The sequence below is a fragment of the Ascaphus truei genome, chromosome 4 (genome assembly GCF_040206685.1).
Source record: "Ascaphus truei isolate aAscTru1 chromosome 4, aAscTru1.hap1, whole genome shotgun sequence".
NCBI classification, from domain to species: domain Eukaryota; kingdom Metazoa; phylum Chordata; class Amphibia; order Anura; family Ascaphidae; genus Ascaphus; species Ascaphus truei.
Window position 1 is genome coordinate 397,424,851 of NC_134486.1, and position 23,191 is coordinate 397,448,041.

The 23,191-nt window shown below is 45.6% G+C and overlaps 1 protein-coding gene across 1 annotated transcript in view; it reads right to left on the minus strand.

The window, feature by feature from the left end:
* Nucleotides 1–23,191, minus strand: part of SCARA5 (scavenger receptor class A member 5) — a 568,875-nt gene that overhangs the window by 501,765 nt on the left and 43,919 nt on the right. The window lies entirely within an intron of this gene.

Below are 23,191 nucleotides of genomic sequence, written 5' to 3' on the forward strand. Positions count from 1 at the left end.
TCCCCTTATCGTTAAAGCATGTGGTTGTCACACCAATGAAATTCTCAAAAACACCATAGACTCTACGTGCCTTACTAATTACCTGTATCCCTCCTGCCTTTTTACTCCAAACTGCAAAAAATCTTGTGTTCTCCCGTATGATCAACTTTTTAACTCCCATGCCCTCCTGGGCCCATTTCAATCTGGCTTTCATACAGTTCACTCAACAGATTGTCCTCACTAAAGTAGCCAATGATCTCCATGAAGCAAAATCCAAAGGTAATTTTACCCTACTTTTCCAACTAGGTCCTCTGCTATCTTTGATACCGTTAATCACTCTCTTCTTCTTCCCTTCGTGTGACATTTGAATCCTCCCATCCGTTCTTTATTCACATTTACGCCATGGCTAAAATTTGTTGCCTCTTCCTCGATAACATTGCCAAAATCCACCCTTTCATCTGTCAATCTACTGCTAAAACTGTTATGCATTCCCTTATCCTTTCCCGTCTGGGTTATTGTAATATTATGCTAACAGGCCTTGCAAAATTATGCTTTCTTCAAGAACAGTCCACACTCATCTCCTCCTTAAATCCCTCTTTTGGCTTCCCGTCAAGTTTTGGATAACCTACAAAGTTCTCCTCCTTACCGTCAAGGCTCCCCACTCATCTGCTCCTCCTTACATATCAACTTTTATTTCTCTTTATGTCCTTGCCCATCTCCTGCGCTATGCCTATAATTGTCTCCTTTCCCCCTCTTTCACCTCTTCTGCTCTCCCTCACCTTAAACCATTTCCCCAACTGCCCCTTACCTGTGGAACTCCCTCATACTTTATATTCATCAAGCACCTTCTCTCCCCATCTTTAAATAAAACCTTAAAACTCACCTCTTACATGAAGCATTTCAATAGCCTAGACTCATGGCTACTGTCCCACACCTACAGTTGCTTCTAACGGCCATCGTGGCCAAGCACTGTCATGTTCCACACTTATTCCCTCACCTGCTGTCTCTTTTAGTTTCCCAATATCACTTAGATTGTAAGCTTTATGGGGCAGGCATTTCCTTTTCTATTGTCTGATTTAGTTTTTTTGGCATGTATTGCATTATAATTTCCTATATTGTATTGTCTCTTTCATAAAGCACTGAGGGCGCTATCTAAATAAAGATAGAATAATAATAACTTTATTTATATAGGGCTTTTCTCCCAATGAGACTCAAAGCACTTCACGTTATAAAAAGGGAAAAATAAGAAAACATTAAGGTTATAAAAGAGACCAACACAAGGAAAGATGCAATACAGGATGGAATGGTATTGTAGCTATCAAATGCCGTACATGTTCATGAATTAAATGCCTGCGTAAACAGGTAGGTCTTGAGTCTGTTTATATAGATTTCCAAAGAGGAGGCCTCTCAAACTGTGTTCCAGAGAGTGGGAGCTGTGTGGCTAAAAGTTCGGGCCCCAAAAGAAGTCAAGGAGATTTTATGAACTATTAGGAGTCCATCTACAATTCGAAGCGAGCGAATGGGAATGAATGGAACTAAAAGCTCTTTCAGATAACTGGGACACTGCTCATGTACTGTAGGGCTTTGAATGTCAACAAGCCAATCTTGATATAAATGCGCCATTCGTCAGTGCAGAAAACTGAGAACATGTGTCATGTGGCAAGAATGGGGCTGGTTAGTTAATAAAGTGGCCGTAGCATTCTACACCAACTGCATGTGGCGTAGCTCTTTTTCCAGAAGACCCAGGTGCATTGCAGTAGTCGAGGCATGAGGACAAAAAGTCATGGACAAGCATAGTAAGATCCTCTTGGGAGATCAAGTGCTTAATCCTGGCTATGTACTTAAGGTTAAAGAATTAAGATTTTATCATGGCTGAAACTTGATGTTGCAGGGTCTAGTCAGTCAAGGAAAACACCAAGATTCCTTACATGGACAGAGTTTAGCAACAAGGAACCCCCCAGCTTACGGCCTGTTGGTCAACCTAGCTGCCGTCTTGTTGTCTTCAGACAGTGAGTATCCACCACAAGCACTTCTGTTTTATCAGGATTCAACCTCAATCAAAGTGCCCTAATAAACTCTAGGAGCTCAGAAAAACATCTTTTAATGACTAATAATGGATCATACGTACCCGATGCAAAGGACAAATAGAGTTGAGTGTCATCTGAATAGCAGTGATAACCCAGGATATGATGTCTGATTATGTCACCAAGTGACAGCATGTGCACTGCGAACAACATAGGAGATAGGATAGAACCATGTGGCACTTCACATGACAGGGATAATGGTGCAGAGGAGTATACTCCTGATGATACTCTCTGTAACCTGCCAGTGAGAAAAGATCTGAACCAGCCGAGAACTGTGCAACCCAGTCCACAGAAATCATTCAGGCACTCCATTATGATCCCATGGTACACAGTATCAAATGTTGCAGAGAGGTAAAGGAGTTCTAAGATCGAACAGTCACCTCTGTCTCTCATAATTTAGCACACAAACTGGAATGGGTCATAAATACAATGGGCTGATAGAAGGGTGTCCGGTTGGGTTGCCAGCACTTTCTTAATAACCTTCTCTAGGAAAGGAAGGTTTGATACAAGCCTGTGATTAGCCATGCAATACGGGTCTCATGAAGGCTTTTTTTAGAAGCAGCCTGATAATTGCTTCCTTCAGTGGTTTGGGAGAGACACCTGTCTGCAAAGAGCACCAGACTATTTGGGCATACACTCAGCCTATTATATGAACACAGCCTAAGAAAAGGCATGTTGGGACTTGGTCCAAATCACAGGTAATGAGACGCAACCCCTGGATTGTTTGCACAATGTCTTCTACATCCAGATGGTAAAAGCTAGTCCATAAAGCCAGAGAATGTGCATTTTCATGCCTGAAACACTGACACTAATAAGATAGCACAGTTAGACCCCAAACAAGATGGAGGTTACTTTATCAGAGAAGAAGAGAGCAAAATCATCACAACGGGACAGTGAAAAGGCTTCACCAGACTGCAGGAATGCTAGTTTGCAGAGCCTCTTCACAGTGTGGAATAGTTGAGCTGGTCTATTCCCTGCTGCCATGATCACATGGGACAGGAACACTGACTTCTTTCAAGTAATTGTGGACTGGTATTTCATGATGTGGTCAATCACTTTCAGCTTATCCTCAACCAAGCGAGACCTCCATCAGCACCGTTAAAACCTGCTTCCCTTCTTTTTGAATTCCCTAATTACTTCTGTCAAATCAAGGGATGTGGTAGTGTGAGGTGAGGTGTCGTACGCGACCAGGAGTGATAGAATTCATTACGGCCCCCACATTTTTATTGTAGTAACGGATAAGAGCACGGGGATCCACGCTAGTAGTCAATATGTCAGAGAAATCCAGGTTTGCATCAGGTCCTAGGGAGACACACCTCTCAATAGTTGATACCTGGTCAACTGAATGGGAGAGGACCTATTCGGGTTTGGAGCTGTAATTGAGAACAAAATGGAGTGGTGGTATGACCAGACAACTGGCTCTATTCTTAGGTCGAAGATTTCCAGTCCAGTCTGTAAAACAAGATCAAGTGTGTATCCACTTCTATGGGTAGCAGTGCGAACAGGTTGTGTGAATCCCAGAGCATTCATTATGTGGAGGAGGTCTTGACAAAATTGAGAGAGGTCATCATTGACTTAGGCATTAAAATCACCCAAGATAAGCAATTTGGGGGGATCCAGGACTACGCCAGCAATGAGGTCTGCAATTTCCTACAGAAACACCTTCCCATCTCCAGAGGGACGGTAGATGAGAAAGACTCTAAACCCCACACTGCTAGCACGCCGGGCAGCAATTTACTTAAATGATTGAGTATGCCCCACTGGGAGGGCACTAAGTTTAAAAGTTGTTATAAAACATATTGCAACACCTCGTCCCTTACGCAACTGTCTAGAGCAGTGAATGACAGAATCGTTTGTTGGGACAGCAGCTCCTAAAATGGGGGCTGCGTTTTCATCTAGCCAAGTCTCTGTGATAGATGTTAGGTCTGATGATTCAATAAAGTCAGCTATTACAGCTGTATTGTTCCAAATAGATCTGGATACATACATACAGATACATACATCCATCTCAATTATACATAGTTTGCTTATAAAGATAGCATTTTATCAATAACATAATAATACTGTATATGTTTCATCACATCTCCTGAGGCCCAATAATTCCCAATGTAAGGATGTGCATATACAGCAGCGGCAGCTCTTATTCGAGCAAATGCCGCTGGCTGTATGAGGCTGGGAAGCGGGTAGCCGCGGCGCGTGGCGGCGCACTGTGACGTCACAGTCACATGCGCGCCCGGCTTCCCCGTCTTCCCCGGCTTCCCCAGGCTTCCCCGACACCCCTGGAGATGAAATTAAGGTAAGCGGGGGTGCGGGGAAGCAGAGGGGCATGACAGAAGCCGGGTTCGGGGTCCAGAAGGGGGGGTAATTGCGCGCGATGTGGAGGGGGGGTGTGTGGGGGAAACGCGGCAGCGCGCATTTTTTACTGGCGGCAGCTGGGGTAGATCCCGGCATGCCGCCGGCATTTACTTTAATAAAGTATGTCGCTACTGTATATATATAAAGGTTCCGCGCTGTTGCATCACATAGGCAGCGCCATATTGTCCCTGTTTTGCCAGCAAGGTCACTGCGTACAAGTTGGGCTGCGCATGCGCGAGAGAAGCGCGCGAAGGGTAACCAATCTGTAGAGACATGGAGGAACTCTGAACTCTGAACTCCGAACTGTGAGAGGGTCAGCTGAGGCTGAGGACCAATCGGATGCGAGACTTTGTATAGAGGAACCGGATGCGTGTGGGCGGTGGGTCAGAGCAGAGAGGGAGGTGGAGGAGGAGGTTGGCGGAACCTCGTGTGCGAGAGCGGAGGGTCAGTGACCCGTCCGCTTAGGTAAGGGTATTTCCCCGGCCCGAGGAGTCTTCCCCCTGCCACAGTAGGCTGCTGCTTTTGTAAGGACGCCCATAGTTGTCAGGGACGTTTCCCTTTAGTGAGGTTTATCTGCGGAGCTGCGGAGCTGCGGCCGCCATCTTGGATTAAACAACTGACGGTGCTGCAGAAGGGAGAGACGGCGCAAGGCTGGACTAGCCCCAGGACCAGGTGTGGAGTGTCACGGTCATCGTAGTGACCGGAAGGTATCATTATCTACAAGTGCACCTACCCCGGGCACCAGGCGCTGATCCCGCCTCCCAGTAACTAATTGGGTTTACTGAGTGAATCCATATGGTACCATAATTTACCGGTTATACGATATACTCCTTGGGAGAGTGGCAGAGCCACCTATGTACAGAACATTACCCCTAATAAGGTGTGGCCGAGCCACGGTGTGTGTGTGTAATGTTATACGATGAGTCTGCCGATCATTTGTTATTCATGTGTGATATATAAAAGGTTGCTGTTGCATACTGCTGTTGTTATGTTCTTGCTCAGGGTATAATCTCTATACTGGGGATCCTGGGTAAGTGGAGGCGCTGCACCGCAAGTGATAAAGGTATATGACCCCAGGCTCCCAATTAGCGGAGGCTCAGAGCTCCTGAAGCCACAGGTACATGCACCACCGTAGTCCCTTAGTATAGGCGTTAACAAAAAGGGCTACATTTGGAGGCGCTGCTGAGATCTTAGACCTGGGGTGCCCCCACATTTTTTTTGTCTCTATTGTGCAACCAACCCACATCATGTCGGTGCCCTCGGCGCTCGAGGTGCGCAAGTGGGCCCAACGGCGCGGGATTCCCTTGAACCGTGTTTTCGCGCTGGGCCATGTCCCCGCCATGATCTCGTTAGGCACAGTGACCGAGCAGGTCCGAAAGCTTCCTCTCCTGGACAATGCCCAAGTACAAGACCATTTTTATGACCGCGACCAGACCTGGCGCCGGATCTTGTATGCCACTGAACAAGATATATGCCCCGAGGCTTTGCCCCGTATACTGCTGCTGCCCGAGGCCCCGGGGGTGCGCTGTCCCATAGTCCAGGTGGACACCCCTGCGCCCCTTGCCACTTCCACCCCCCGGAGAGAGTATACCCCCACCGCTGGCGCCGCGACGGGAGGCCCCGACCACTCCCCTGACCGTGGCCTGCACCCTCACTGGCCCGCAGCCCTGAGCCTAGGCTCCTCCTCTACCCCGTCCGGCCTGCGGGCTAGCCTCAACTGACTTAGCCTATCAAGATTGGACGCTTACCCCGCTGTCGGGGATAGCTTACCGGGAGACACCTCTTTGCCCGCCTTAGCTGCCGTTATCCACAATACCACCCAGTCGCTCCAGTACAGGAAGTTAAAGGCCTTCTCCGGGGAGAAACCCACGCCCCAAGGGGAAGTAGGGATAGAGGACTGGCTGGATCATACCGAACAGGTACTACCTGAATGGACCTGCACGGACGCGGTCCGTAGACAGCGCATCGTCGAGTGCTTACGGCCCCCCGCGTCCCACATGGTGCACTACTACCGAGACGACAACCCGGAAGCTGATGCGGCAGACCTCATCTACTGCCTAACCAAGGCGTATGGAGCTCCGGTGGACATATATACTTTGATGTCGAAATTTCATGCGTTAGCCCAGAAGGAAGGGGAGATGGTATCCGATTTTCTCAGGCGACTACACCTGGATCTCTGGAATATGGTCAGGAAAGGCGTGTTGCCACGGAAAGAAGCCAACGGAATACGTACCACTCAGTTGCTGAGGGGCCTCCTACCCCTACACCCCGTGTCGGTGCGGGTCAGTAGCTGCATAACGCCCGGGCAAGCCCTGTCGTTTCACGACTTAATGGATCGGGTCCAAGCGCACGAGATGGTGTTGTTAGGGCGTGACTTAGCCACCGGGAAGAAGCCACCGCCCGGGGGTAAAGAAGCCAAGAAAGTGGACCCAAAGCCCGACGTGCCCGAACCTGGGGATCCCGATCCCGAGGATGTCCCCACCCCAGTGACACCCAGACCTCGTCCCCCGACTGGGCGAAGTCCCCCAACCAGGAGAGACGAGGCTTACCTCAGCCAAATGCAGTGTTACGCATGCGGAAAGATGGGACATTTACGGGCCCACTGCCCCACCTCGCGGAGGACGTCGTCCCGATCGGCGCAATCAATGCCGTGCCGGCCCCTGGAGGATGAAAAGGTGTTGCCATCCTCTCCGAGCCCCCGAATTGGCCCCGCCTCCATTATTCGAGTGGTTATTGAGGGCATCTACGCCGCCGCATTATTGGATACGGGATCTCAAGTGACCATCGTGTATCGGCCCTTCTACGACCAACACCTACACCAACTACCGTTGCTATCTGCGGATGCCTTGCGACTACGGGGACTGAGTCATGAAGATTACCCCATAGACGGAGTAGTAAAGGTGCAGTTAGATATTCTCCAGCTGAATACTGGTAAACATCACCCCATGGAAGTGGAGGCCTTAGTGTGCCCCGAGCCGCAGGACCACCCCAGCGCCCCAATCATCTTGGGGACCAACGCTGACATTGTGCGCGCGGTATTCCGCCAGTTTTTGCAGGAAGCAGGAGAAGCCCCACTGCTGGCCCTAGCGGCCTGTCCCGCCCTCCAAGAGGTCTGCGGTAAAATTGCGACCGAAGAAGAGTATGGCGTCCTTTACAGCCAAGAATGGGGGCTGACCCAAATTCCCCCGTGGGAAGGACGAATGATGGTCGCCGCTTGCCATTACCCCCGACGACGGTTAGAGGATCAACTCTTCACCGTGGAGAGCGTGGCCCAAGACGAACAACGGTTGGGCTACAAAGTACTGGCCTCTGTTAAGAAATGGCCCGGGAAGATTCCGGATCGCACCTGGGTGTACGTGCAGAATATATCCCCGTACCCCATGACTATTGACAGGCGGCAGACGCTGGGAAGGATCTACCCCGTGACTCCCGAAGAGGAGGTTCCGACGAGACAATCAAGGTGTTCATCTACTATCGTTGATTCAGTATTGGAATTTGACTTCGGCGACTCACCACTTCCGGATGAATGGAGGGAGAGACTGCAGAACGAGCTTCACGACCGAAGAAATGTGTTCTCCACCAGTGATATGGACGTGGGGTGCAGTCGCAGTGCCCACCATACCATCCGAATGAGCGACGCTACCCCCTTCCGGGAGCGCTCCCGGCGGCTTGCCCCCAGGGATGTTGAGGAAGTGAGGAGATTACTCGCCGAGATGGAAACGGCTGGCATCGTGCAGGAATCTCAGAGCCCTTACGCCTCACCCATCGTGGTAGTCCGCAAGAAGAATGGGACGGTCCGTCTATGTGTGGATTACAGAACTCTGAATACCCGTACTATCCCCGACCAGTATACACTGCCCCGAATCGAGGACCTCCTGAACGCTTTGACGGGAAGCAAATGGTTCAGTGTGCTCGACCTCCGGTCCGGATACTACCAGGTGCCCATGGGCCAGGAAGATCAAGAAAAAACGGCCTTCATCTGTCCATTAGGGTTTTACCAATTTACCCGCATGCCTCAAGGGATCTGCGGTGCCCCGGCACGTTCCAGAGACTAATGGAAAAAACCCTCGGAGACCTTAACCCGCGAGAGTGCTTAGTGTATCTGGGCGATATTATCGTGTTTGGGCGGACTCTAGAGGAGCACTCCGAGAGGCTGATGAAGGTGCTGGATAGGCTTCAAGGGGAGGGTCTCAAACTGTCCCTGGACAAATGCAAGTTCTGTCGATCCTCTGTGACGTATGTGGGTCATATTGTGTCGGCTGATGGAGTATCCACCGACCCAGGGAAGATAGAGGCGGTGGTGAATTGGCCTAAGCCTCTCAATGTCCAAGAATTGCGGTCCTTCTTGGGATTTTGTGGCTACTATCGACGGTTCGTTGAGAGCTATTCCAGCAAGGCCAAGCGGCTGAATGATCTTCTAAAAGTATACCCGGGAGAAATCGGGAGGAAAAGCATCACGGCACAGACGCCCTTTGGGGAGACCTGGACTCCAGAATGTGAACAGGCCTTCAAGAACTTAAAGGCCAGCCTCACTCAGGCTCCCGTCTTGGCCTATGCGGACCCATAACGAGAATATGTCCTACATGTCGATGCTAGCCTTAGCGGATTAGGAGCGGTCTTGCATCAGAAGTATGAGACCGGGTTACGTCCGGTGGCCTATGCGAGCCGAAGCTTGACCCCTAGCGAACAGAATTACCCGGTCCACAAACTGGAATTTTTGGCGCTAAAATGGGCTGTAGTGGATAAGCTGCATGACTACCTATATGGGGTGCAGTTCGAAGTACGTACGGACAACAATCCCATGACCTATATAAACACGTCTGCCAAATTAGACGCCACGGGACACCGTTGGTTAGCTGCTCTAGCCAACTACAGGTTCAACCTTAAATACAAACCCGGACCCACCAACATAGGTGCCGACGCCCTGTCTCGTCGACCGGGCCTTCAGTCCACCCCTGATGAGGAAGTTTGGGAAGAGATACCGGGTCCAGGGATTCGTGCCCTCTGCTCCGTAGCTGCGGTAGTCGACGACCACGTAGCATTCTCGGAATTGCGGATTGTTGACTCGTTGGGATGTAATTCGCGGGCTATTCCCCTGGCCTATCAAGGTCGAGAAGGGATGAACATCACTGAAGATAATATCATCTCGTGGAGGGACCTAGTGCATTATCAAACACAAGACCCCATAGTGGAGTTAGCCCGTCAAGCGGTACAACAAGATAACCCTTCTATACTGAAGCGAGCCCCCGGAGACTTGGTGAAACTCCTGCTAAATGAGTTTGGGAAGTTTGAAATGGACAATTGTTTGTTATATCGGGTGATATCCTATCATAACCATCCCGATCGGCGTCAGTTGTTTTTGCCGGAACGTTTGAGAACCCTAGTCCTCAGGGCCCTTCACGATGACCATGGTCACCTGGGCATTGACAAGACGTTTGGGCTACTACAGGATAGGTTCTATTGGCCGAGAATGAGGGAGTCCGTGGAGCAACATTGTCGGAGGTGTAATCGCTGTTTACAACGAAAGACACTGCCCACCAGGGCGGCTCCTATGGCACACTTGAAAAGCTCGGGTCCAATGGATTTGGTGTGTATGGATTTTCTCTGTATCGAGCCCGACAGTCGGGGAGTTAGTAATGTTCTTGTGATCACTGACCACTACACTAGGTACGCCCAAGCGTTCCCTACGAAAGACCAGAAGGCCGTAACGGTGGCCCGAGTACTATGGGAGAAATATTTCATTCACTATGGATTACCAAATCGTCTTCACTCCGATCAGGGCAGGGACTTTGAGAGTACACTGATACGGGAGTTGCTCACTCTACTGAACATTGCCAAGTCGCGTACTACCCCGTACCACCCCGAAGGGGATGCTCTGCCTGAACGGTTCAATCGCACTCTGTTAGATATGTTAGGAACCTTGACGAGCCCGAAAAAGACGGAGTGGAGTAAACACGTCGAAGCATTGGTACATGCGTATAATTGTACCCGACATGAGTCCACCGGGTATACTCCGTATTTCTTGATGTTCGGAAGAGAAGCCCGTTTACCGGTGGATGTGCGCCTGCGGATATCTACCGATGGGGTATCCAATAGGACGCACTTTCGATATGTCCAGCGGCTAAGGGACAGTTTACAGCTGGCCTATAGATTGGCTGAACGGACGACTGCGCAATTGAATGCGGGAAATAAAAGGCGCTACGATCACAAAGTACGTCACAAGGAAATTCACCCCGGAGATGCGGTCCTCTTACGCAACTTAGGTGTTCCTGGGAAGCATAAATTGGCCGACCGGTGGCGGGAGGGTGTTTATGAGGTGGAGTCACAGATGCCTGGTCTTCCTGTGTACCGGATCAAGGATTCTGAAGGCCGCGTAAAAGTGTGGCATAGGAATCATCTGCTTCCCATACCTCAAGTAGGGACGGACAAATTGGAAATCCCAGCCACGCCCATAGATGGAGAAGTTGAACACACAGAGGATGGCCCAGAGACTGTAAAAATTGCCACCTCTGAGGATCCAATGGAAGGAACCTCTCAAAGGGGCCTTCCGGCCGTGGAGGCATCTCCCGAAGGAGCCACGGGTAAAGAGCCTCTTGGCCCGAACATTGATCATTTGACTCCCGCGAGTCAGCCTCTAGACCCACAAAGCCCATGTTTCACACCCCAAAGAAACTGTACTAATGCTGAATACCCCTCAAGGGTAGAGATGGAAGTACCAGTTGAGACTGGACACTCTGCAGAAGAAGCAGAGGAGAATCAACCCCAGCGAAGTCAAAGAAACAGTCAGCCTCCCATGCGAATGGCATATGATCAATTTGGGGCACCCCATTATGAGGCTCAGCAGTGGGCTCGGCATAGGATGCAAGCTATGATGGTACTGTTTAATGAAATGTGTAACCTAATCTAGGAGGGAGAGGGTTGTGTAAATAGTTATATATATGTGGGTTAGGTAGTCCAGCGGGGACGTTGGATTCTGGAGAGGGGAGAATGTAAGGATGTGCATATATATATATAAAGGTTCCGCGCTGTTGCATCACATAGGCAGCGCCATATTGTCCCTGTTTTGCCAGCAAGGTCACTGCGTACAAGTTGGGCTGCGCATGCGCGAGAGAAGCGCGCGAAGGGTAACCAATCTGTAGAGACATGGAGGAACTCTGAACCCTGAACTCCGAACTGTGAGAGGGTCAGCTGAGGCTGAGGACCAATCGGATGCGAGACTTTGTATAGAGGAACCGGATGCGTGTGGGCGGTGGGTCAGAGCAGAGAGGGAGGTGGAGGAGGAGGTTGGCGGAACCTCGTGTGCGAGAGCGGAGGGTCAGTGACCCGTCCGCTTAGGTAAGGGTATTTCCCCGGCCCGAGGAGTCTTCCCCCTGCCACAGTAGGCTGCTGCTTTTGTAAGGACGCCCATAGTTGTCAGGGACGTTTCCCTTTAGTGAGGTTTATCTGCGGAGCTGCGGAGCTGCGGCCGCCATCTTGGATTAAACAACTGACGGTGCTGCAGAAGGGAGAGACGGCGCAAGGCTGGACTAGCCCCAGGACCAGGTGTGGAGTGTCACGGTCATCGTAGTGACCGGAAGGTATCATTATCTACAAGTGCACCTACCCCGGGCACCAGGCGCTGATCCCGCCTCCCACTAACTAATTGGGCTTACTGAGTGAATCCATATGGTACCATACTTTACCGGTTATACGATATACTCCTTGGGAGAGTGGCAGAGCCACCTATGTACAGAACATTACCCCTAATAAGGTGTGGCCGAGCCACGGTGTGTGTGTGTAATGTTATACGATGAGTCTGCCGATCATTTGTTATTCATGTGTGATATATAAAAGGTTGCTGTTGCATACTGCTGTTGTTATGTTCTTGCTCAGGGTATAATCTCTATACTGGGGATCCTGGGTAAGTGGAGGCGCTGCACCGCAAGTGATAAAGGTATATGACCCCAGGCTCCCAATTAGCGGAGGCTCAGAGCTCCTGAAGCCACAGGTACATGCACCACCGTAGTCCCTTAGTATAGGCGTTAACAAAAAGGGCTACACCAATATCTTTTTATGTACAGTAGAGTGAAAGCAAATTATTATATACAGTATTTAGACGAAGAGTTTCTGCATTGCACTCTTGATTACCTTTATTTTACATCATCACTTCTAATGGCAGACATAATAAAATTAGAGGTCTGGAGACATAAGTTATATGTCATACCGTATACAGAAATGTACACGTATTAAAAAGATCAATATAAAAAATAAAAAAGATATTTTTTATATATATATATATATATATATATTTTATATATATATACATATATAAAATATCTTTTTTATTTTTTATATTGATCTTTTTAATACGTGTACATTTCTGTATACGGTATGACATATAACTTATGTCTCCAGACCTCTAATATATATATATATAGGGCTTTCATAATTCAAAATTTGATCAAATAACACTGACAGTAATGATCTTAAACATCTTGGACATCTGGATAAACTTTATGCTGAAAGTGTAGGAATTGATTAAGATGAATATATGAGTAACACAGATTTTAACAATGCTAGTTGTTGATGCTAGTGAAAGGCTGAAAGTTTGAAACGTGTACAGTAATCTGTCTAATGGAGAACACTTAGCACTAAAGGACTTGAGTAGTAGGTCAGACATTGAAGTCAAACCATGGGACAAAAGGTGAATTTTGTAATTCTATTAAAAGAACAATATAAAAAAGAAAATGTATGACTACAACAGTAAATGAAATAAAAGTTTTAGATTATTAACTGGTAATTCTACTAATACTTTTCAAAAGGAACTAAATGGCCTTTTACAGTAAGGGTTTCTAAATGGTCACATTAATAAAGATGAACTTAAATGTGTGATGATGTTACATCCAAGGGTTGCAACCTTCTACTCAATCTTCAAAATTCATACAAATGCAAAGTCCCCACCAGGAAGTCTGGCATACAGTAGGTAATCTGGGAATTAATGTGTGTATCTGCATTGCTCGTATTCTGCTCCATTTTCTGCATGATCTTCCGTCTTATGTAAGAGATACCAAGGATATTTACGGAAATTCTCTGATATATCTCTTCCACAAGAAAAACCCCTGTTATCAATAAATGTTGAATCACTATATAAGTCTATACAAAAGGCACACCCCTGCTGTTTAGTCAACAAACACTCACTTAGCTCACAACAGCTTCATGCAACATTACCTACCTCTGTGATAATGAACCTGGTATGTACCTCAACTTTGGTCTTTCTCATGGCCTCGTTGAAATGTTATTCTCTCTATCCACTACAAACTCCTCCCTTCTGGCCCACACCCAATATCACCATTCACCCTGGATAACTCAAAAGCCTTGCACTATCTACTAACTGTTGGTGGATAACTCTGAAAACCAGTACACCAACCACCGCACACTCAAATGGCAAACATCACAAATTTACAACTTGCAAACAATTATTCAAATTTCTAATCATACTATTACTCTCTTTAGCAGGTGATATTGAACCTAACCTAGACCCCCCTTTTCAACTCTGTCCCATGCCCCTGAGAATACCCCCTTCAAATTCCAAAAAGGTCTATCTGTCGCCCATATAAATATCCGGAGCCTGCTGCCCAAACTGGATGAACTAAGGGCATGGTGCCTTACGCAAAAACCCAAAGCCATCGTTCTCACAGAAACATGGCTAACCCCTAAAACCCTTGATGCAAATATCACCATTCAGGGATACTCCATTTCTAGGAAAGATAGGTCAAAGAGAGGAGGAGGGGTGTTATTTTATATTGCAGACACCTTACAATTTGAATTTTTAAGTTGCTCCCCAAGCCCACACTCTTTTGAAATCCTAGTTCTCAAAATCTTCCTCCCCTTTTCTACAGTAAGCCTGTCTTGGTTGCTGGCATCTACCGCCCCCCTAAAGCCCCTCTACAATCCCTGACTGATATCACCCAGTTTCTTGGCTCCATTTCCTCTCTGAATGAGAAGAGTGAGCTGCTAGTTCTTGGGGACAGGGCCACCAATAGAAATCATGGGGCCCAGGACAAATGAAAGGAGCAGCCCACCCCCTGCCCCCCGAACCCATAGCGCACCTACCACAAAAAAAAATATTTTTTAGCGTGCAACATTAGCTTAACTGTTTTCTTCTTATTGTAATATGGAAAAAAACATTACGATGCAATCTGTTTATTTTTATATTTTCAACAAAAGACAGGTGACTGTCTGCCTGGGTGACTGACTGGGTGGGTGACTGCCTGCCTGGGTGACTGACTGCCTGGGTGACTGACTGCCTGGGTGGGTGACTGACTGACTGGGTGGGTGACTTACTGTCTGAGTGGTTTACTGACTGCCTTGACTGCCTTGACTGTCTCTTTACTGTCTGGGTGGGTGACTGACTGACTGCCTGGATGGGTGACTGACTTGGTGGGTGTGTGACTGAGTGACTAAGTGACTGAGTGGGTGGGTGGGTGACTGACTGCCTGGGTGGGTGACAGACTGGGTGGGTGACTGACTGTCTGAGTGGTTTACTGACTGCCTTTTGACTGTCTGGGTGGGTTGGGTGGTTGACTGACTGTCATGTTGGGTAGTGACTGACTGCCTGCGTGGGTGACTGATTGACTGGGTTGACTGAGTGGGTGGGTGACTGAGTGAGTGAGTGAGTGAGTGGGTGTGTGACTGAGTTACTGGGTGGGTGAGTGACTGGGTGGGTGACACTGACTGAGTGACTGGGTGGGTGGGTGACTGGGTGGATGGGTGACTGAGTGACTGGGTGGGTGGGTGACTGAGTGACTGGGTGGGTGGGTGACTGAGTGACTGGGTGGGTGTATGGGTGATTGAGTGACTGGTTGGGTGGGTGACTGAGTGGGTGTGTGGGTGACTGGGTGGGTGGGTGGCTGACTGGGTGAGTGAGTGACTGGGTGGGTGACTTCACAAGGCAAACAAGACATGCAAAGGCACAATATTACTCTGACAATCTTCACCAGAATACATCAAACCCAGCTACTGCACCGACACACTTTATTCGAGCAAATACCCACTATGTACCTGGCAGATACCAGGAATGCGCCGCTCCTCACCTCTGACAAGCCCCGTTGCATTTGCCTTCCCAGCCTGGGTTCATGCCTGGCTGACGGGCGGCTGATCTGTTAAATGATAATGATTAGGATTTAATAGGCTGCAATGCTTCGCGTGTCTACCAGATGGCATAAATTCATGAATTGTAATGCAGTATATATATATATACTGTGCAGTATTGCAGCCAGCGGGAATAAAATGCTTCAATCCCTGCCTGGAAAATACCTCAATGCACTCGGGCAGAAAACAGTCACAAACCTCAATACACCCGGGTATACCCGAATTCGTGGGACTAGCCGAGCTCGAATAAAGTGTGTCGCCAGTGTAACTTCTGCAAGGTTATCAATAATATATTCCAGCCTTCTAGCCATCAACAACCAAGTAATATCACTAAGGAGGATATTATTCTGACAAACCCCACTGACATTGTACTGTAAATGCATTCAATGATTACTTTGTGGGGTGTGCTACTAACTTATTAGAAAAACGCAACCCAAACCACAAACATAAACCTCATTCTGTGAGTACCCCCATAGCCCCACCCTCTCCCAACACTGCTCACAATTTTCAATTTGTACCAGTATCCGAAGAGGAGATTATACAAGTGCTCTTCAAATTAAAACTAAGCAGCCAATGTGGACCTGATTTACTGCAATCTAAGTTCCTACGACTTGGTGCACCAGCCATTGATAAACCAATTGCTTCCATAGTCAACTCTATTCTGTATGCAGGCCATATCCTTAAGACCTGGAAAACTGCCAGAGTTGTCCCAATTTTCAAAAGTGGGGACAAAAACACTTTCTCAAACTGCAGGCCAATCTCTCTTCTCCCAATACTATCCAAAGTCATGGAAAAATGTGTCCACTCCCAATTAAGTGATTACTATAACAAGACACATTTCCCTAGCCAATTCCAATCTGGCTTTCGCCCCAAACACTCCATAGTAACTACCCTGCTAAAAGTTTGCAATGAAATCCAGTGTGGAATGGAACGGGGATAACTCACTGGTGCAATATTCCTTGATTTTGCAAAGGCTTTTGACACTGTTGATCATGTTATCTTGCTTAACAAACTCAAGTGCTCTGGAATAGGGAAGCATGCTTTAAACTGGTTTCATTCCTACCTATCAGGTATATCCCAAAATGTGTCCATCTTAGGCTCTAACTCCAACCCCTTGGATATCACCTGTTGTGTCATGCAAGAATCTGTCTTGGGGCCCCTTCTCTTCTCTGTGTTCATCAATAATCTTCCTACAGCTTGTAAGGGAGCTTCAATACACAGGTTTGCAGATGACACAATCGTATATGCACACAGCCATAGCCTCCCTGACCTTGAACACATACTACAATCTGCCTTTTTGAGACTTTAAAATTGGATTTCCCAAAACAAACTGTTTCGAAACACGGACAAGACTGTACCGATGGTATTTGGGACCAAGGCTAAATTTGTAAAGCTTCCAGTGACTGAGCTCCAGATCAGAACCAACGCTAAAACCACCCTAGCTCCTGTTACTAGTTTTAAATACTTGGGCATAAGGTTTGACTCCCATTTAACATGCAGGATGCACATTGATACCCTGACAACAAAATCATATGCCAAACTAGCTGGACTTTACAAGAACAAATCCTCCCTAAGTCTGCTAGTCAGAAAGCGTATCGCACAGCAGATGCTAATGCCAATTATCGACTATGGGGACATAGTATATGGCTCAGCATCCCAAACCCACCTTAGCAAACTTGACACACTCTACAATTCAATATGCCACTTTGTTCTACAATGCTACAACACACACCACTGTGAAATGCTCAAAAAACTAGATTGGTCATCACTTGAGTCTAGGCGCAAAGTTCATCTTTCCTGTCTTGCCTTCAAATACTTTCTGGGCAAATTACCCGTCTATCTGAACAAGCTCCTCACCCCTACCACATGCAGCACTTATCATCTGAGATCTGACTCCAAAAGACTATTCATGGTCCCAAGGTTCAGCAAAGTATCCTATAGGGAGAAGGAGTGGCTCAGTGAGTAAAGACACTGAAAGACACTGAGATTGCTGCAGGGGAGCCTGGTTCAATTCCCGGTGTCGGCTCCTTGTGACCTTGGGCAAGTCACTTTATCTCCCTGTGTCTCAGGCACCAAAAACATAGATTGTAAGTTCTATGGGGCAGGGACCTGTGCCTGCAAAATGTCTCTGTAAAGCGCTGCGTACAATTAGCAGCGCTATACAAGAACATGCTATTATTATTATTATCCGGCCGCTCCTCCTCTTACTGGGCCCCCCAAAACTGGAACAAGCTATCGGAGACTCTCACAGCCTCCACCAATCTAAGTTCTTTCAAAACCAAAGCTGTCTCACATTTTAGCCTGGTCTGTAACTGATACATACGCCTATAATATATATTATCGCTAACTGTGCATGCTATGTCTTGTATATAATGTATACCCTGTTCACTTAAGTAACTGTATTTGTAACCATGTATTATTTGTCATCTTAACTCTGTGCCCAGGACATACTTGAAAACGAGGGGTAACTCTCTATGTATTCTTCCTGGTAAAACATTTTATAAATAAATAATACAACATGAGAAGGGTTTAGAAGTCTTAACTTTATTTTTGGAATCTGGGAGGACACAACACCGCTCCCCTAATAATTAGTATTATTGTTACTTTAATTTGTACTGACACATAATTATTTTATTTTTGACGAACAATTTTAATTATTTTTGCAGGGTACTGCATTTGGATTGGATTTGGATTGGTGGGAGCGTTGCTGTGCCTCCACCAATGATTTGTCCCGATATATTGACCACATTTTATTATGGGTCAGATATATACTGTAACAATGGTGTTCTACTCTTTTGGGATGATCAAGTGAGCTGTTGAAAAATGTAATTGGTCATGTAATTGGTCTCCTAAACAGTAATAAATATCATTTGAAACATACTCATACTCATCAGGTAAGCTTCTGATTAATGTTTTAGACTTGCATATTGGGGGAAATGGTTAGGGAGTTGTACAGACTAGCACTTTTAGAAAAAAGTACAGAAACAAACAGACTGCTGATGTCAAATAATGCACACCCTAATACTTTAGTCTCATAAGGGTGGGGCAGTTAATTCAGATGAACTGCTCCACTGATAAAGACTTTGAAATACAAGAACCACAATTGAGACAGAGCTTTTAGGATAGAGGATACAAAGTTGAGGACATTAGCAGAGGGTATAGTAGAGATAAAGTAATAAATAGAGACAATATGGTAATCGATGAGCCTTCCGAAAAGGAGACACACAGAAAAATAGTAAGATGAATTAGTACATATAATTCCACTCATTACCAAGTGCAACAGATACTGGTATCTACTGAAAGCAGACCCTGTTATCAAAGAGATTTTGCCAGAAAAACCATCAACCACTTGGTTCAACTTATTTGAGACACCAAATGGTCCATAGGCACTTTAAGAGGCAAGCTAAACACAACTACAATTCTGACAGGATTTAAAGGCTCATATAGTTGTGATTAATGTTGAGCATGTTACTACTGTATATGACAAAAACAGCAATTCTGTAATACGGATGGGGATAGATCTTATAATAATTGTAATTATATTAACTCAGGTTACATTGAACATAACAAATTCATGATAGACCTTCTGCAATTTGTCCTTTGTCACAACTTTTTTCTATTTGACGGAACACTGTACCACCAGACCCAGGGAACAGCGATGGGCACATCCTGTGCACCAACATATGCTAATCTATACCTGGGCTGGTGGGAAGATCAACATGTGTTCAGTGACAAATTTGTGCAATACACACAATACATTGATTTGTGGATTCGTTTTATAGACGACATATTATTGATCTGGCATGGTCCAGTAAATATATTGGTTGAATTCGTGTCTCTATTGAATGCTAATGATTTGAACCTAAAATTGACATTTGAGTACAATGCAACTGAGATAACATTCTTGGACCTGAAAATTAGTAAGGACCCAGATGGTAATGTGCAAACCACGATCTTTAGGAAAAAGACGGCTACTAACAGTCTTTTGGCGGCTACCAGCCACCACCCTCCATCTTTAGTCAAAAGCATCCCCATTGGGCAATATTTGCGACTACGCCGCAATTGCTCCACTTTGAGAGAATTTTACATACAGGCCCAGGACCTGAAAGATCGGTTCTTAGATAGGGGATACCCAATGTCTACATTGAAACACGCATATCATCGCGCAAGAGATAGTGACAGAGCACAATTACTGGGTCCTAATATGAAATCACCTAATACACAGGTTCGTTGCATTGGAACCTATAACTATAGGTGGCATGAGATCAAGAAGATTTTCATGAAACATTGGTACATCTTAAGATCCGATGATGACCTTGTTAAAATTCTAAAAGACACTCCAAGCATCACTAGCAGGAGATCAGCTAATCTGCAGGACGGCCTTGTGCACAGTCACTTTAAACGCCCTATATCATCTACTTGGTTAACACCTCCACCAATGGGCATGCACAAGTGCAAGAACTGCAAAGCATGTCAATATATCAACCCTGCTAAATTCTTCTTGTCTCACGACAAATCAGTGACATTTGATATTAGACACCACATAAGTTGCAAAACCATCAATGTAATATATTTGATCAGTTGTGAGTGTGGCCTCAGATATGTTGGTAAAACCATCAGGGAGTTTAAAAAACGAGTACTTGAACATATAAACTCGGTCCACAATAAATTAGAAACACCAGTTGCACGCCATGTAAATAATATTCATCAGGGAGATATTAAGTGCCTATCTTTTATAGGCATTGACCACCTTAAAAACAATATACGTGGTGGTGATATAAATAACAGACTACTAAAACGTGAGGCAGAATGGATATATAAATTAAAAACTCTATACCCTCAAGGGTTAAATGAGGGTTTCACATATACTCCATTTATTTGATCATCTGTGGAGATTGACATCTTGTTCAACTATCCACAATATGTCTCATGCTGATATAAACTATATACCTGTTATTTAGTGTCTCCCTACTTTACTGGCAAGCAAGCAAATACATCTTTGATCGTGGACCTAGTAAAGTTTAATATGCATTCAATTTAGTACATGTCTAAATACCTCCAGCCCACTATGATTAAGTTTTGCCATATATCACTGAACAGCTAATCAGTATCTGTTAATTTGGTATGGGCTCAACAAGTTTAATATATGCCCTCATACATGAGCCCATGTCCCATATGCTGGTGATTCTTTTAAACCTTTATTAGTTATTATTATTGCTGAAATTAGTGTGTACCCCTTTAACAACCGCTGTTCTAAACATACAGTTCCCTACTGATCAGTATAAGCGTTGAGTAAGCTTTCTATTGGCCCGCGGGATGCTATGGCAACCCATGACGCTATATAAACACGCTTCTGAGATCAGCTGGTTATCACTCGCCCCTGAAGAATCTCCGTCAAGGAGGGAAACGCGTAGGGCGTTTTGGCGTGGTGACGTCAGCGCGAGGGAACTGAGAGAGACGGGTAGTATCAACATTTTGTGTTTGTGTTCTCTGCTGGTGCTCCTTTTAAATGCGATCGCGTCCAGGCCTCAACTGGTTCTACTCGCTCAGTGGTTTTTTGCTATAGCCTGTCTCTGTACTGTGATACATTGTGTTACTCTGTCCTGTAGCTAGCAGGGATTCAATTGCAATTAGTTGCGACTCAATGTATGTTCAATCTCACCACTGCTAGTCTGCCAGCATCTGCTACACACTGACACCTATTCATGTATCAATGGCTCTATGAAATGGTAAAAGTTTATGTGTGCAGGGATTTTTGCTAAGGACAATTATTCACAGTATTGATTATTTGTTGACGGCTTATTCAACAACCACAGTAATAATTTGTTTACTGCTTTAATACCCAGCAGAGTGTTTAGCATCAGCTTATTCTGGTCTTTTATTATTAATAGCTTGCCGTATATACTATCTGTGTAGAGTGATTGTTAAATGTCATTGGGCGCAGAATCAATCCACGTACCACCAACCTGTCATTGAGTTGCACATACAGTGATTATATCTACTAGTTTTAATATGGTAGATTATATCTATTAGCCATAACATTATATTTATTAAACTTAGGACTAGCACACTGATTTGGGCTATTTATCAATACAGGTTGGGTGCTCGGTACGCTATGCCACATGACACACAATACACATACACAGGGCAAGCACCTTTGAGCTTTCCCAGCTGAGTAACCCACTCTCCCATCAAGGCCTATTAGGTATCACTGCTTTTGATCTGTATTATTAGGCATCAGCATATCAGACTATATACCTTGGCCATCTATCGTCTCCTCATTCCCTCCCGCCACTGTACATTATATGTATTTATTATTATCACTTTGTGTTAAGAACTCATTTTATCCCCATTATCAATTAAATGTTAAGTTTTAAAAGCCTAGGAGTGCACTACGAAATGAGCTTCTAGTTGTTAAGTGGTAGCAATAAAGATGCCTTCACTTCTCAGCTGAAACCAAATTCTGTCTAGTGCAGCTCATTAGTTGCACCCACCGCCAATCTTGACGGCTCAGGCACCATCATATTATCATCACATTATTTGATTTAGTGAGCATTATATATATTTTTCTTTGTTTTCATTTAGTGTTTACTATAGGGGAACATAAGAATCCTCTTCTTTATTTTGCTCCTACCTCTATTAAGAGATTATTAGTCAAATTCATCTAAATATGACAGGTTTTCTGTCCACCAGCTGGGATACCAGCTCATGGCATGATGAGGCAAAAAAAGTCTTCTCTGTGGAGAACACGTACACACCCTACAACAACACTGATAATATCACTGATTTTTTCAGAATCCTTAATCGCCTATTCAAGTCTCAAGCACAGACTTGGTGGGAGGTCTCTAGTCTGCAGAATTATGATACACAAGATATGATTCCACGGGGCTTACGGATAGGCCTCTCTCCAGCGTATCACATAACCACTGTTGAGTTTACCCAGCAATGGGAGAACATATTATCAACATGTTCACAGTCCTTAATAAAATTATTGGTTGAAACTCAACAGACTAGGTTATTGAATATACAAAAGGAGCTTGATATCCAATTACGCAAACTAGATGACTTTAGAGCCCACAAAGATTTTGATGATATGGAATCTAAACTACAAAGAGAAGTTGATAAGTTTAGAAATGAAATCAAAGAAAGGAAACACAGAAAATTTCAGAGGGATGCTTTAGATTATAGTTTACATCAGGTGTACAGCTATAAAAAATCCCAGAAGAGAAGACAGCCCACAATTAATTACTCCTCCTCAGAGGCTGAGAATTCAGAGTCTGAAACATCTAGTGGTTCAGAAACCAGAATGTCTGCCCCATCTCCCTCTACAAGTGGGATCTCTCAAACTGATACCAATACTATTGCTTTTTTGGAATACCCCCTCGTAAGAGACCAACAAGACGAGGGGGCAATAACAAAAAAACAACAGACCAAGGAAAAAGCAGGCAGAGGCCAACGCAGAAAATAAATTCCACAGCAGTAGAAGACGGGAAATTAAAGATCTTTAATCTCTCAAAAATTAATCTAACTGGTGATCACATCTCACTATTAGAGAAGGGATTATCCTTTTCACCCACCAAGGATTTTAATCTCTTTGAGTGGGTGAAGGATCTAAATTTGTTTTCCCGTAAACTGCTACTGCA